This window comes from Mytilus galloprovincialis, chromosome 2, assembly GCF_965363235.1.
Source record: "Mytilus galloprovincialis chromosome 2, xbMytGall1.hap1.1, whole genome shotgun sequence".
NCBI lineage: Eukaryota > Metazoa > Mollusca > Bivalvia > Mytilida > Mytilidae > Mytilus > Mytilus galloprovincialis.
In genome coordinates, this window is record NC_134839.1 from 91,854,487 (window position 1) to 91,867,734 (window position 13,248).

Below are 13,248 nucleotides of genomic sequence, written 5' to 3' on the forward strand. Positions count from 1 at the left end.
TTGTTCTATTTATTTTCTTGTAAATTTACTTTTTGTATCTTTGATTCATTCTTCATTTCGTAATCTGTTAATACTAAGCTTGAGACTATCAAACATTAGGAGTGGTTTTTTTATATTTAATATGTCTATATAGTACACAGGTAAAATAGCTACGGACGTTTTACGTCCGTAAAAAATCTGTAAAACGTCCGTATTATACGGCACGTCTACGGACGAATAGTACCACGGACGTAAAACGTCCGTTGCTTCCCATCCGTAAAACGTCCGTAAAACGTCCGTAAAACGTCCGTAATACGGATATTTAGTACCACGTCCGTATTACGGACGTTTAGTACCACGGACGTAATACGGATGTTTTGTACCACGGACGTATAACGTCTATTATAATTATGCATTATAATATATATATATTATAGTATATAACACACTTATTGTAGTATATATAACACACTTATTATAGTGTATAGTATAGTTTGATTTTTATGTAACAGTTGCATTGTATTGCTGAAACTTTTGATGGGACTGTCAATGATAAAATGCTATACTTTTTTTTAAGGTGATGATACTTTTTATTTGCATTTCCTTATATCATGTATATAGTCTCCTAGTATTCTATCTAAAAAAAATATTCTGATGCAATACACATACAAGGATTTTGTCAAAGAACTTTCTGTCATACAGTAACTTGTTGTTTAACAAGTTGAATATTGATGGTATCTTTTTAAACATTTTACATGATATTTCAAGAGTAAATCAACAATAATCAGAAGAATTTCAGTGGTGGTCTTTGGTTCATATTTTGCTTTCATGTATTAACTTGATAAAATAAGGCTCTTAGTTTTCTCTATTTGTCATGTCCAAAACCTTTCACAACACACTATATAGTTAATTTTTTTCCTTGTTGGAGGACATATGGATACCTATAATAGCTCACTATCACATCATGTGAACTCTGGTGGATATTTTTCTCATTGGCAATTCAACCAAATGTCCTTACTTTTATAAGTCCTTTTAATTATATATCAAGAGTAATTGATCTCAAGAGTATAAATTGAGAATACTGTAATGTTTCCTTTTTACAGTTTTGAATGTATCCTTTTTCTTCAAACTTTCTTAGAACAAACATAATCTTCAATCTTCTTCAAAGTTCAAAATTTTATTTCCAAGGATTTATATTCACATTATAATTTCTCTACTTTTCAAGTCTATGAATGTCAAAATAAATGTCTTCTTTGTAAATTTAAACGTTCTATTTTTTGTAAAATTCCCAAGTTTGTGAGGTAGTCTTCTGTGTCCTGTATTCATGGTATTGGTTATTCTTCACCATGTTCACTGTGATGGTAACTGAAATAAAATATTCATAAAGAATATAAATCTAACTTCCATGAATTACATAAGCTAATTGTTATATGTTTGCAAATTCATTCTGTTAATGCAAAATCATTAACTGGTCGGTTTTTTTTTTGCTTATTTGAATGTCCAGTGGCAAATATTTTATGTTTTCTAAATAACAACATTAACTTATCAAAACATAATATTGGCCAGTCTGACTAGGTAAGTTTGTAATGTAAATGCTATGATAGTCTGAATTTCTGACATCTCAAGTGTGTGTGTATGGAGCAGAAGGAGACGAGCAGAGTAAGGCTTAATGCATGCATTGAATCAGAAAGTGAGAAAAATAAGCAACACTGTACATGTACAATTAAACTTGAAACAGTTTTAGGTAGATAACATAAAATTATTTAAATTAACTGCAATTCTACAGATGAACTTACTTTGATATCAGGTCTGTTTTGCAGGGCATTCACACCTACATGACATACATGTTCACCAGTAATTTCAATCCTTGCCAATAATGTCCTTTTCTTTCATTTGGTAACAAGCTAAAATTGTATATATATATATATATAAATTAATCAATTTGATTTTCCTCTGAGTTCAGTATTTTTGTGATTTTACTTTTTAATCAAGAAGTCCAGACAAAAACTATATGTAGTATGAACCGATGCTCACTAATTTATACCTTTCCTATATACTTTTACTTTTAAGTAAATTGAAACAAAATGTAAGCTAACAACAGAAAGAAGATCAAGTTTAAGCTTATAAAAAAATCCTATATACATGTATGTGCAGATTTTAATAAAAGAACAACCTTTCAATGTACCTTGGCAATTGATAAACTTCAATTGAATCATAATTTCCTTTCAATATGCACATCTACATAGTATGTCCTTATTATCTACTAAGTTTCATGAAATTCTGTTGTGTGGATTCAGAGGAGTTGCAATGACAAACTGTTGAAGTAGTAATAAAGCAAATAAGTTCAAAGGGGCATAACTCCTAGAAAAAAAAATGAATTGTAATTTCCTGTTGATATGCACATCTACATAGTATGTCCTTATTATCTACAAAGTTTCATGAAATTCTGTTGTGTGGATTCAGGAGAGTTGCAATAACAAACTGTTGAAGTAGTACATTAAAGCAAATAAGTTCAAAGGGGCTTAACTCCTAAAAAAAAAATTGAATCTTAATTTCCTGTCGATATGCACATCTACATTGTATGTCCTTATTATCTAAAAAGATTTCATGAAATTCTGTTGTGTGGTTTGAGAACAGTTGTGATGACAAGAAACAGGACTTGACGTCAGACAGACAGGTCAAAAACATTATACCCCCAAAACTTCGTTGAGTGGGACATAAAAATGCTGAATATCATGAAACTTAGTTAAATTGTTCATATTTTTTGTTGTAAGCTCCCATTTGATTTTTATAAATTTAAGTTTGTCAGTTTCTGAGTTATAAGATTTTCTTCATACATGTCATAAGAAAAGGGGTGACTTTCAAGTTTTTGGAAATACATGTATCCTTAAAATTTCGTTAAACTTTGATGACCGATTTATAGCTATTAAGAAAACCTCCTTTTAGTTTTCTTTTTATAAATTTCTGATATACATGTGACATTGAGAAATTATTGTTTGTTTGCAGTCTGACAACAGATTAACCAATTATTGCGCAACAGCCCAGTGTATTGCACAACAGCAAGAAATCTTTAATTGAATATACATGTAGATTCAATTCTTGAATTCATATAAACTGCTACTTTTGCATAGGTAATGTTTCTGTATTTAAAATCTGTAGTACTGGACATTTACTTTTGATATTTAGTATCATAACTTTCTTTACTTAAAAATTATTGTAACATTTAGGTACGGTACATGTATAAGTCGTTCCCAAACCTAATTACAAACATTAATGTGTAAACTATGTAAAAGTTTCACAGTCAATGAACCATGACGAGGGGGTGGGGCTATATAATCTCCATGGAAACAATACTTGCAAATGCCAATAAATTTGCATACCAAATATTATTGACTAAACATAAGCAGTTTATCTTAAACTGATCTAATCACAAACTAATACATGTAAACTAAGATAAGTTTCAAAGTCATTAGACTGTGACTGAGGGGGCAAGGCCAAATATTCTCCATGGAAATGAGATGTGCCAATGCTTATACAACTGAATACCAATTAACATTGCCCAACCACTAATGGTTCCCCTTGAACTGACCTAATCACAAACTAATACATGATAACTTAGAAAAAATTTCAAAGTCAATAGACCATGACTAAGGGGGCGAAGCCAAATTATCTCCATGGAAATGAGATATACCAATGCTTATACAACTGCATACCAAATATCATTGACTTACCACTTGTGGTTCCCCATAAACTGACCTAATCACAAACTAATACATGTATGAGCAAAAGTTTCGAAGTCAATAGACCATGACTGAGAAGGCAGGGCCAAATAATCTCCATGGAAATGAGATGTGCCAATGCTTATACAACTGCATACCAAATATGATTATCCTATCACATGTGGTTCACCATAAACTAGACCTAATCACAAACTAATACATTGTTGATGCCGTCGCCTCCGAAGCTACAGTACTACATATTTTTTGGTTCAGAAATAGTACATAGATGCAAAAGTAGCTGTGTAACCAATTTCAAGTTCTTTGACTACATTTATTCAGAAACATATAATATGTCAAATATTTATTTACAATCCAAATTAGGACCTGTATCAAGGAGTAAGAAACTTGTCAACATTTAAGTGAAGCACTAATTATAAGAATTTTTGCATACATGTAGCAATATAATATTTCCTACAGAAAGTAACCAAAAGTTAGTGTGCAATAAATTCTATTATTGCATAGCAATATAATATTTCCCACAGAAAATAACTAAAAGTTAGCGTGCAATAAATTCTATTATCATATACTTAGACTTAATAACATATGATTTTTACCGTATGATAATAGCATTAAATTAAAGTATTTTCTATATTTTTCGAATTGGTGCTTAGCGGGCTGATATGAAAAGTTTATCACATGCTTCGATTGTTATCACATGCCTTTCCGCAGTGTTCTAGGATTCCCATTACCCGTTACCCATTGTAAGTGGAATAGGACAACGGGTAAGTCATTTTTTAGCCTTTGTCACCCGGTGGTAAGTCAATTTTCAAGTTCGGGGAAGCCGAAAAACTCTTGAAATTTCCCGGTCCTCTTCAATTTTCCCATATCTGCTTTTTATTTTTATTAAATCACGAGAAAAAACTTTGATAAAAGATCGAAGATTTTGTCGATGTCTATCGGCGCTTTTATTCAAGCACTCGTTTACTAGGTGTAATCAAGCGCAAAAGAGACCACATTCTTCTCCTATCATTCTAAAAGTCGGTCACGGTGTCGGTAAAATCGGAAAATCCGGATTGATAACTGGTGCTTAAATCGGGACATAAACGATTTTTTTTCTTGTCATCAGAGGAAAATAAACTTACAGTTGCATTTAGTATAGCTCTTAATAAATGACATAGTAATAACTATAACATATTTGTCAAATTTAGTAAGAAATCGGGTTTTTTTAAATTTTGTACAAAATTCAATCCAGCTTTGTTCAGACAAACTTCACAACACATAATTTAAAGCATGTCATAAAAGTTTTTTGAGCGGCCACCAGACCCCCGCCGTCCGCATTGGTTGGCGGATTTAACTTTTAGATGTGGGTAAGTAATTTTTTTATTGATCTTACCCGTGGTAAGTCAAGGTGCCAAAAAAATCCTAGAACACTGTTTCCGTAACGTTATCACATGGCATTCCGGTGATACTCGGCAAATTCCGGAAAATACACCTTAATGCTACGTTTTCAGTGAAAAACATTACAAAGTAGTGTACAAAACAATTATATGAATACTGGAAAGTATATTGTGTAAAATAATTAAATTAAATTAAAAAAAAATATTAAATAAATGCATTTTTTAAGTTTTTCTGAAACATAATTTAGAAAGTTACTTTAAAAAAAGTTGACTTTTCCAAACAATTTTCATCATGTATATTGTTGAATTATTTTTTTGTCGATTCGTCCATATTAAAATGTTGGGTTTTTTTTCCTCTCTGTTGAGGCATATGATAGAAAGATTTCTTATTGAATGTATCAAATTTTTGGTCCGACGTCCGTGAACTTTTTACTCTTTCAAGATCTTTTCGGGAACCACGTAGAAGGATCAATATATGAATCTGTTATTTTTCTCTACTGTTGAAGCATATGATAAAAAGATCATAACATGTCATTTTTCATATCGCATGTATTATCAGCCCTCGAGCCATGCGGCTCTTGGGCTGATATTGAACCTAGGGCTGATAATACATGCGATATGAAAAATGCCATGTAATAATCTGATAATATTGCACTAGTGCAAAAATCTTCAAAAAATCATGACGTTATCAATGACAAACTCTTAGTTTAAACCAATTTTTACTTTCAAATATTATATTGCTATACAATAAAAGGGTTATTGCATGAATATTGGGGTATATTGTCCCTCGTAGAACATATATTGCACTCGCAAGCTTATGCAATATAAAATTCAACTCGGGACAATATTCCCCAATATTCATGCAATAACCCTATAATATTGCACCAGTGCTATACATCTTCAAAATGAATATTGGGAAATATTGTCCCTTGTAGAACAAAAATTGCACTCGAAGCTCGTGCAATATAAATTTTACTCATGACAATATTCATGCAATATCCCTATATTATAACTACAATTGCACAATATTAATCACTTTACCATAAGTTATTATAAAAAAGAAGATGTGGTATGATTGCCAATGAGACAACTATCCACAAAAGACCAAAATGACACAGACATTAACAACTATAGGTCACTGTATGGCCTTCAACAATGAGCAAAGCCCATACCTATTGCTTGGTGTCAAGGTAATTAAGAATCTCAAATTTGATATAAATAATTAAGCACGTATTCTTCATTTTGTGGTTTAAAGTTTCTTTAGACAAGTAAGATGCTGAAAGAATATAATATACAGATATAAACAATACCAAATATTCACATTATTTTTTCAAAATGGTCTCAAAGCTTCAAATTTGCAATTTCTTTAATGAAAAATGCACCAAAAAAAAATAATACCTGTAACACTTCGGTTTTGTACATTTCATGAGCAGGAGATTATCATGATTATATAATTTAGTCAAATACAAACTTATAACTCCATAAAAGTATCGTGCTTAAGCCTTTACATAAATTTCAAGAAAATCAACCAAAAACTGACCAAAAAAGGACTCATTTTTGCGGAGTTATCTCCCCTTCCAATGTTAATTTCCAAAGGAAATATAAAATGCCACTTTTGAGTTTTCCTCAAGTTAGATTTTATGGGACTTTTTTCTGTGTATATAAAGGGCATAACGCTATAGATTAGAACTAAAACATTTTCTGTTTTAATTAGTTTGAGGTTAACCGTTTCCTCCATAATGACGCTTTTTGACCCCACCCCTTTACTCCATAATGACGCCTTTTGACGCCTGTGTAGTACCTCAGTTGAAACGCATTGACTACAAAATGTCTGCATATTAAAAAAGACTTTAAAAAATTGTATCCAAGGCCATAAAAAAGAATAGGTTTGTTTGCCCAAACGCTACCTACCCATAAAAAAGCTGCCTACTCAAATTCTTTTATTGTCCTGATTTGAAGAAGTTTTTTTTTAATCAGATAGGCATGAAGACTAATAAACACCAGATACTTCAATTTCTCTTTTTGAAAAAAAAAAAAAGAAAATGCCTACCTACCTACCCACTGTCTCAACCTTTGGGTAGGGTTTGGGCAAACCAAATTTTTTTTAATTGTGGCCCAACATGAAAAGGATATTCAGGAGAATATCTGACTTGAATTTCATTGATGAAATGTTCGTTTTTACAATGCATTAATACTTTAAACCTGATGTTTTTTTTTTATTGAAAAAATCCTATGCGAATCAAGTTTGTAAAAAAAAAATTCCATGGAGGAAAGGGTTAAATCTTAGTTAAATTGTTTATGGTTTTGTAAAAAAAATAATTTGTCACTTCTAACTGTTAACATGGATAATTTTCAAACTTGCCCACAACAAGAATCAAAACTTGGAACTCTATGACCTCAAATTTTAAAATAAATCTTGGAAACTACATGTCCATGATTTACCGAGTTTGACAAGAGAGCAAAATTATCAAATAAACTAGGCATCATTTTAATATAAACATACCTCTCATCACAAAATTATTCATTGACTACTGCTCCTCTGTGCTCATATGCACATAAATCAATAAAATGACAATCTATGAATCCACTATATAATCTAGACAGCAATGACCAAAATGAATTCTGTTCTGTTGCTTATCTTCTCCTACTTCTCAAAGTACTTGTACTTGTACATTCTTTGAAAATGCTAAAAGAAATAATGTTTCATGAAATGAAGTTATAATATCTGCCAAAATTGCATTTAATATTTGATCTTGCAAAATTGGCTTAGTTTTGATCTTTTAAACTAGACCAACAAACTTTCCCTGAAAAAAAAGGATAGCTCTTCTTAACCTGGTAAACATTTTAACTCCAGGTCAAATTTGCTCTGAATGCTTTAGTTTCTGCTTTCAGAGATACATGTATAAGCCAAAAACTGCATTTTACCCCTATGTTCTATTTTTAGTCATGTTGGCATGTTAGTTAGCAAGAGGGGTCATCCGACACATATTTCTAACTAAATAAGTGTAATTTAGTGGTTCAATTTGTCTTATCTTGCTGTTTATCATATTTTTTTTTGTTCTGTTTTTTATATTTTACATTGTATAAATCAGTCTCTTAGTTTTCTTGTTTGAATTGATTTACAAATTTGTGATTCTCATATAGGGTCCTTAAAAACTGAATATGCAGTATTGGCTTTGCTCATAGTCATTGTTGAAGGATGTAAAGTGACCTATTGTTGTACATGTTAACAGTTAACTTCGATGTCACTTGATTTCTGGTGGAGAGTTTTCTTTTCTTGTTAAGGGTGCAATCAACAGTTTTTTTCTATGACGTCATATTTTGAGGGACCATGTATAAGTGACCCTTAGTGGTGGACTGATTAATAAAGATACTTGTATAAAACTAGATATCACTGGAATCAGAATGTTCTCTAGTTTATAATGGAATAAAAAAAAGTGTACTTTTAATAGTATAAAAAAGTTTTATCCAGAGAAACTGGGAAAAACATTGCCTAATTTAAGCTTAAACAAGAGTGCACACGCTGAAATGTCTCGCCTTCTATACTAATCATTGATATTATGTTGATAGTCCTAAGTATAAAGCTAAGCTTTAATACAACTGTCACATAAACTTAACATTAACCAACATAACTAAACAAAGACCAATGAACCTTAAAAATGAGGTCAAGGTCAGATGAACCATGCCAGGCAGACATGTACAGCTAACAATGCTTCTATACAACATATATAATATAGTTGACCTATTACTTATAGTTTAAGAAAAATAGACCAAAACACAAAAACTTAACACTGTGCAATGAACGGTCAAATAAAACCTGCGCGACTGACATAAAGATCATAAAATATTTCCATACACCAAATATAGATGACCTATGGCATATAGTATTAGATAAAAAGACCAAAACTCAAAAACTTAACTTTGACCACTGAACCATGAAAATGAGGTCAAGGTCACATGACATCTGCCTGCTAGATAGGTACACCTTACAATCATTCCATACAACAAATAAAGTAGACCTATTGCATATAGTATGAGAAAAACAGACCAAAACACAAAAATTTAACTATAACCACTGAACCATGAACATGAGGTCAAGGTCAGATGACACCTGCCAGTTGGACATGTACACCTTACAGTCCTTCCATACACCGAATATACTAGCCCTATTGCTTGTAGTATCTGAGATATGGACTTGACCACCAAAACTTAACCTTGTTCACTGATCCATGAAATGAGGTTGAGGTCAAGTGAAAACTGTCTGACAGACATGAGGACCTTTCAAGGTACGCACATATCAAATATAGTTATCCTATTACTTATAATAAGAGAGAATTCAACATTACGAAAAATCTGAACTTTTTTTTCAAGTGGTCACTGAACCATGAACATGAGGTCAAGGACATTGGACATGTGACTGACGGAAACTTCGTAACATGAGGCATCTATATACAAAGTATGAAGCATCCAGGTCTTCCACCTTCTAAAATATAAAGCTTTTAAGAAGTGAGCTAACACCGCCGCCGCCGGATCACTATCCCTATGTCGAGCTTTCTGCAACAAAAGTTGCAGGCTCGACAATAACCTGAAATCAGGTCATGTGCACACCCCTGAAGACATGATACCTGCACACTTTTCATAATCAAAGTTGTATGAATTTCATAGATTTTTACCTGGTCTTTCAAAAAATTCATGCTGCAGGGTACGTTCGCCTGCTCCATAAAGAGCTACAGTGTCTGCAAATAAGTTTTCAATTTTCACTGCCAAAAAAAACAGACTGTTTACAGTGTTGTCTCCCCTCAAAACATCATCATGTATATTTAATCTAATTTTTTTAATTATTTTAATCATTCAACCTGCTTTAATTGAAGTTAATTAATATATCTTTACAACCAAATACAAAAAACATGATACTTTTTCACCAATTATGTTGATAAAAAGGGACTTCCCTCCATGTCTATTTTTAGTTGGGGAATAACCCCTAGTTTTTATACGAAACTGTTTATAGCAACCTAAACAATATTTTATTTTGAAAATAAAGGAGCTACCATTTGATTTTATGGGGGGGCTAGGATGAAATTTGAAAAAAATAGGCAGGACAGGAGTTTTGAGTGTAAAAAAAAGGCAGGATGAGACACTTTGCCAAAAAAATGCAGGATGACAATTTAGGTAAAAAAAAGTCGGAATAAACTAATAAAAAAAAAGGCAGGACCGAATAGAGTGAAAAATAAAAAGGCAGCACAGAAATTACAACTGAAAAAAAATGCAGGACAAAATTTTTCATCCTAGCCCCCCCCCCCTAAAAATCAAATGGTAGCTCCCTAATTATGTAATTTAAACATTATTATCATAATTACAATATGACAGATTTATAAGTGGAAAAAAGTGAATTTACACTTTTAAAAATTCCTCTATTTTCTCATTCACTATCACCATGATCACCACATTTTTTGTATTTTTATATTAACATTATGTACATGTAAAGCAGACCTTTCACCTTCTCAAGGAGTCCACTTCCCATGTACAAGAGGAGGCCCAAACAGCTTGATTTTGAGTAAGCTAAAAAAAAGTTCAAATAGATTATGATACACTAAATAAATACATAAATTACATGTACATAATAATTTAACAATAAATATGAATCCACAATCATGGTTTCAGAAATGACACATCAATTTAAATCAATAGATATCATACATCTGCATTGGCTAGAGGTACATGTATAGGGGGAGGGTTAAGATCTCATAAACATGTTTAACCCCGCTTGAATTTTGCGCCTGTCCCAAGTCAGGAGCCTCTGGCCTTTGTTAGTCTTGTACTATTTTTAATTTTAGTTTCTTGTGTACAATATGGAGTTTAGCATGTTTAGTATGGCGTTCATTATCACTGAACTAGTATATATATTTGTTTAGAGGCCAGCTGATGGACGCCTCCGGAATTTCTTGCTGCATTGAAGACATGTTTGTGACCTTCTGCTGTTGTCTGCTTTATGGTCGGGTTGTTGTCTCTTTGACACATTCTTCATTTCCATTATCAATTTTATGTATATTAAATTTTTATATCAGTGTTTTCTAATTTCTGGGTAGTCTAGTAGTCCAAATTATTATGACGTCATGAAAGGCTATTATAATATTATTTTTTGGACGCTTTACTCTAATGTACAGTAAGGCGTCAAATAAAAAAAATGTAATAGCCTTTCAAGAAGTCATAATTATTTGAACTAGGTAGTCTAGATAAGTACAAATTTATGTAAATAAGGGCAAATTTGCAGACTTTTATTTTTTATATAAATTAAATATTAATTATATTCATTTGGATTTTACCCAAGTCATGCAAGTTGGGCAAGGCCATTCTTTGCAGGAGTATATTTTACAGATTTAACCATTTTTATATAAAGTAGGGCAATTTTTTTTTAAAGCAGGACGAGTTGGTAAGGAAGCCACCACTTGACTTTTATGGGGTGGGGGCTACGATAAAAATGTTATCCTGCATTTTTTTTTTAAAGTTGACAGAACTCCAGTTCCGCATATTTTTCAAATAACATCCAAGCACCCCCCACACAGGCACTTGTCTCAGAAAAAAAAATCCTATATATATGTATTAAATATGTATTATATTAAGGTATATAGGAAATATGTGAAATGGTGACCCCCCCCCCCCCCCCCCCCACCTCCAATAAAACTCACATGGTAGCTCCCTTAACAAGAGTGGGACATTTTTAGAAAGGGAGACGTGTTGTTAAAAAAGTAGGCCGTTTTGGCCAGGTCAGGAATAACCACCAATTGGTGGATTATACCTCAATTGACGTATAATCCACCAATTGAGGTATATTGGTATAGACCAATTGACGTATAATGCAATTTTTTTGTAATAAAATGCTAGTGTGCGATAGGAGCATGATTTTGCAACTTGCAACCTATTTTATGACCCTTATTGAGTCCTCTGAAAGTTTCAGTTTTGTCAAAGCCTGCTGCATCTCTTGAGAATGCATGTGTACAGCAATTCTTTTGTTGAAACATTTTTACTATTGACCATGATTGACTTTTAATAATGAAAGTCAAGTATTAACAAAGAGCTCCATTCACCTGTGGAGTTGTACTCATGATCGCATGACTGCAAACAGTAATGATGTCCATTGACAGATGATTACAGGTAAATTTGCCAATCAAGAATTGACAAGATAACAATAGAAGAAACTGCAAATACAATTATTGATTAAATGCAATATGTTATGTCACTATACTAAACTAGGAATGTTTGACAAGTTTTCATACCATAATATGGTTTTAAGAAAACAATGCTCCATTTTGATAGAATAATTTCTTTTGAAAAACAAAGAATTATACACCAATTGGTCTATACCATTATACGTCAATTGGTGGATTATACGTCAATTGAGGTATAATCCACCAATTGGTGGTTATTCCTGACCTGTTGGCAGTGCGTCCGTTCTTGCCAATCTTCTGATCTTTGTCAGACTGATTTTCGGGTTTGCATGCGATGAAATTTATAAATTCAAATGTTTTTTCGTGAAAAGTATACCACTAGCATCTTCTTAAATATTTGCATGATAATATTTACCTTTCGGTGCGCTTTCCAAGTACAAAATAGCGGGTATGTAAATAATCCATCAAAAAGACGCACAACTTTCTTGTTTAAAACCCGGTTTCTTCAAGTTAATCGACAAGCAAACCATTTCAATTTATCTGTTTTAATAACTTGTTGATCCAACAGTTTTGAAAAACCAGAGGTCCTCGTATTATCTATCAGACTAGTATACATCTTTCCATTCTTTTTAACTGTAAAACATGAATTCAGCAGCCGACGAGCGTCCATGGACGAGTTGCGTCATAGTGTAAAAAACGGCAACGGTGATTTTTCCGGGTTTTCGTATTCCATTTGTCAAGCTTTCGAGAATACACTTTAGAGGGTGGTAAAGGGGGGTACGGAACACGGAAACACGTGAAACAAAAATCGCAAAAACGTCGCACGAAAAATAAAAATCGGGAAAAACGAAGCACGAGAAATAAAATCGTAAATATTAAGAAAAATAGTACCAGAAGTTATTACACAGCCGTTCTTGGAGATCATGTAGACATTGTTAGTGGACATCAAGAACTTGTGGTCACCTTTTAGCGTATGCTACTTGCATC

At 32.4% G+C, this 13,248-nt stretch overlaps 1 protein-coding gene and 1 long non-coding RNA gene across 8 annotated transcripts in view; both read right to left on the reverse strand.

The window, feature by feature from the left end:
* Window positions 1-13,248, reverse strand: part of LOC143064862 (histone deacetylase 4-like) — a 131,418-nt gene that overhangs the window by 25,608 nt on the left and 92,562 nt on the right. The gene's annotated exons all lie outside the window — the stretch shown is intronic.
* LOC143064865 (uncharacterized) lies at window positions 1,186-12,948 on the reverse strand. Its single transcript, XR_012975337.1, has 5 exons — window positions 12,677-12,948; window positions 10,573-10,654; window positions 7,599-7,781; window positions 1,776-1,883; window positions 1,186-1,344 (listed from the first exon to the last, which is right to left on the reverse strand). It is a non-coding gene; the product is annotated as an uncharacterized LOC143064865 (long non-coding RNA).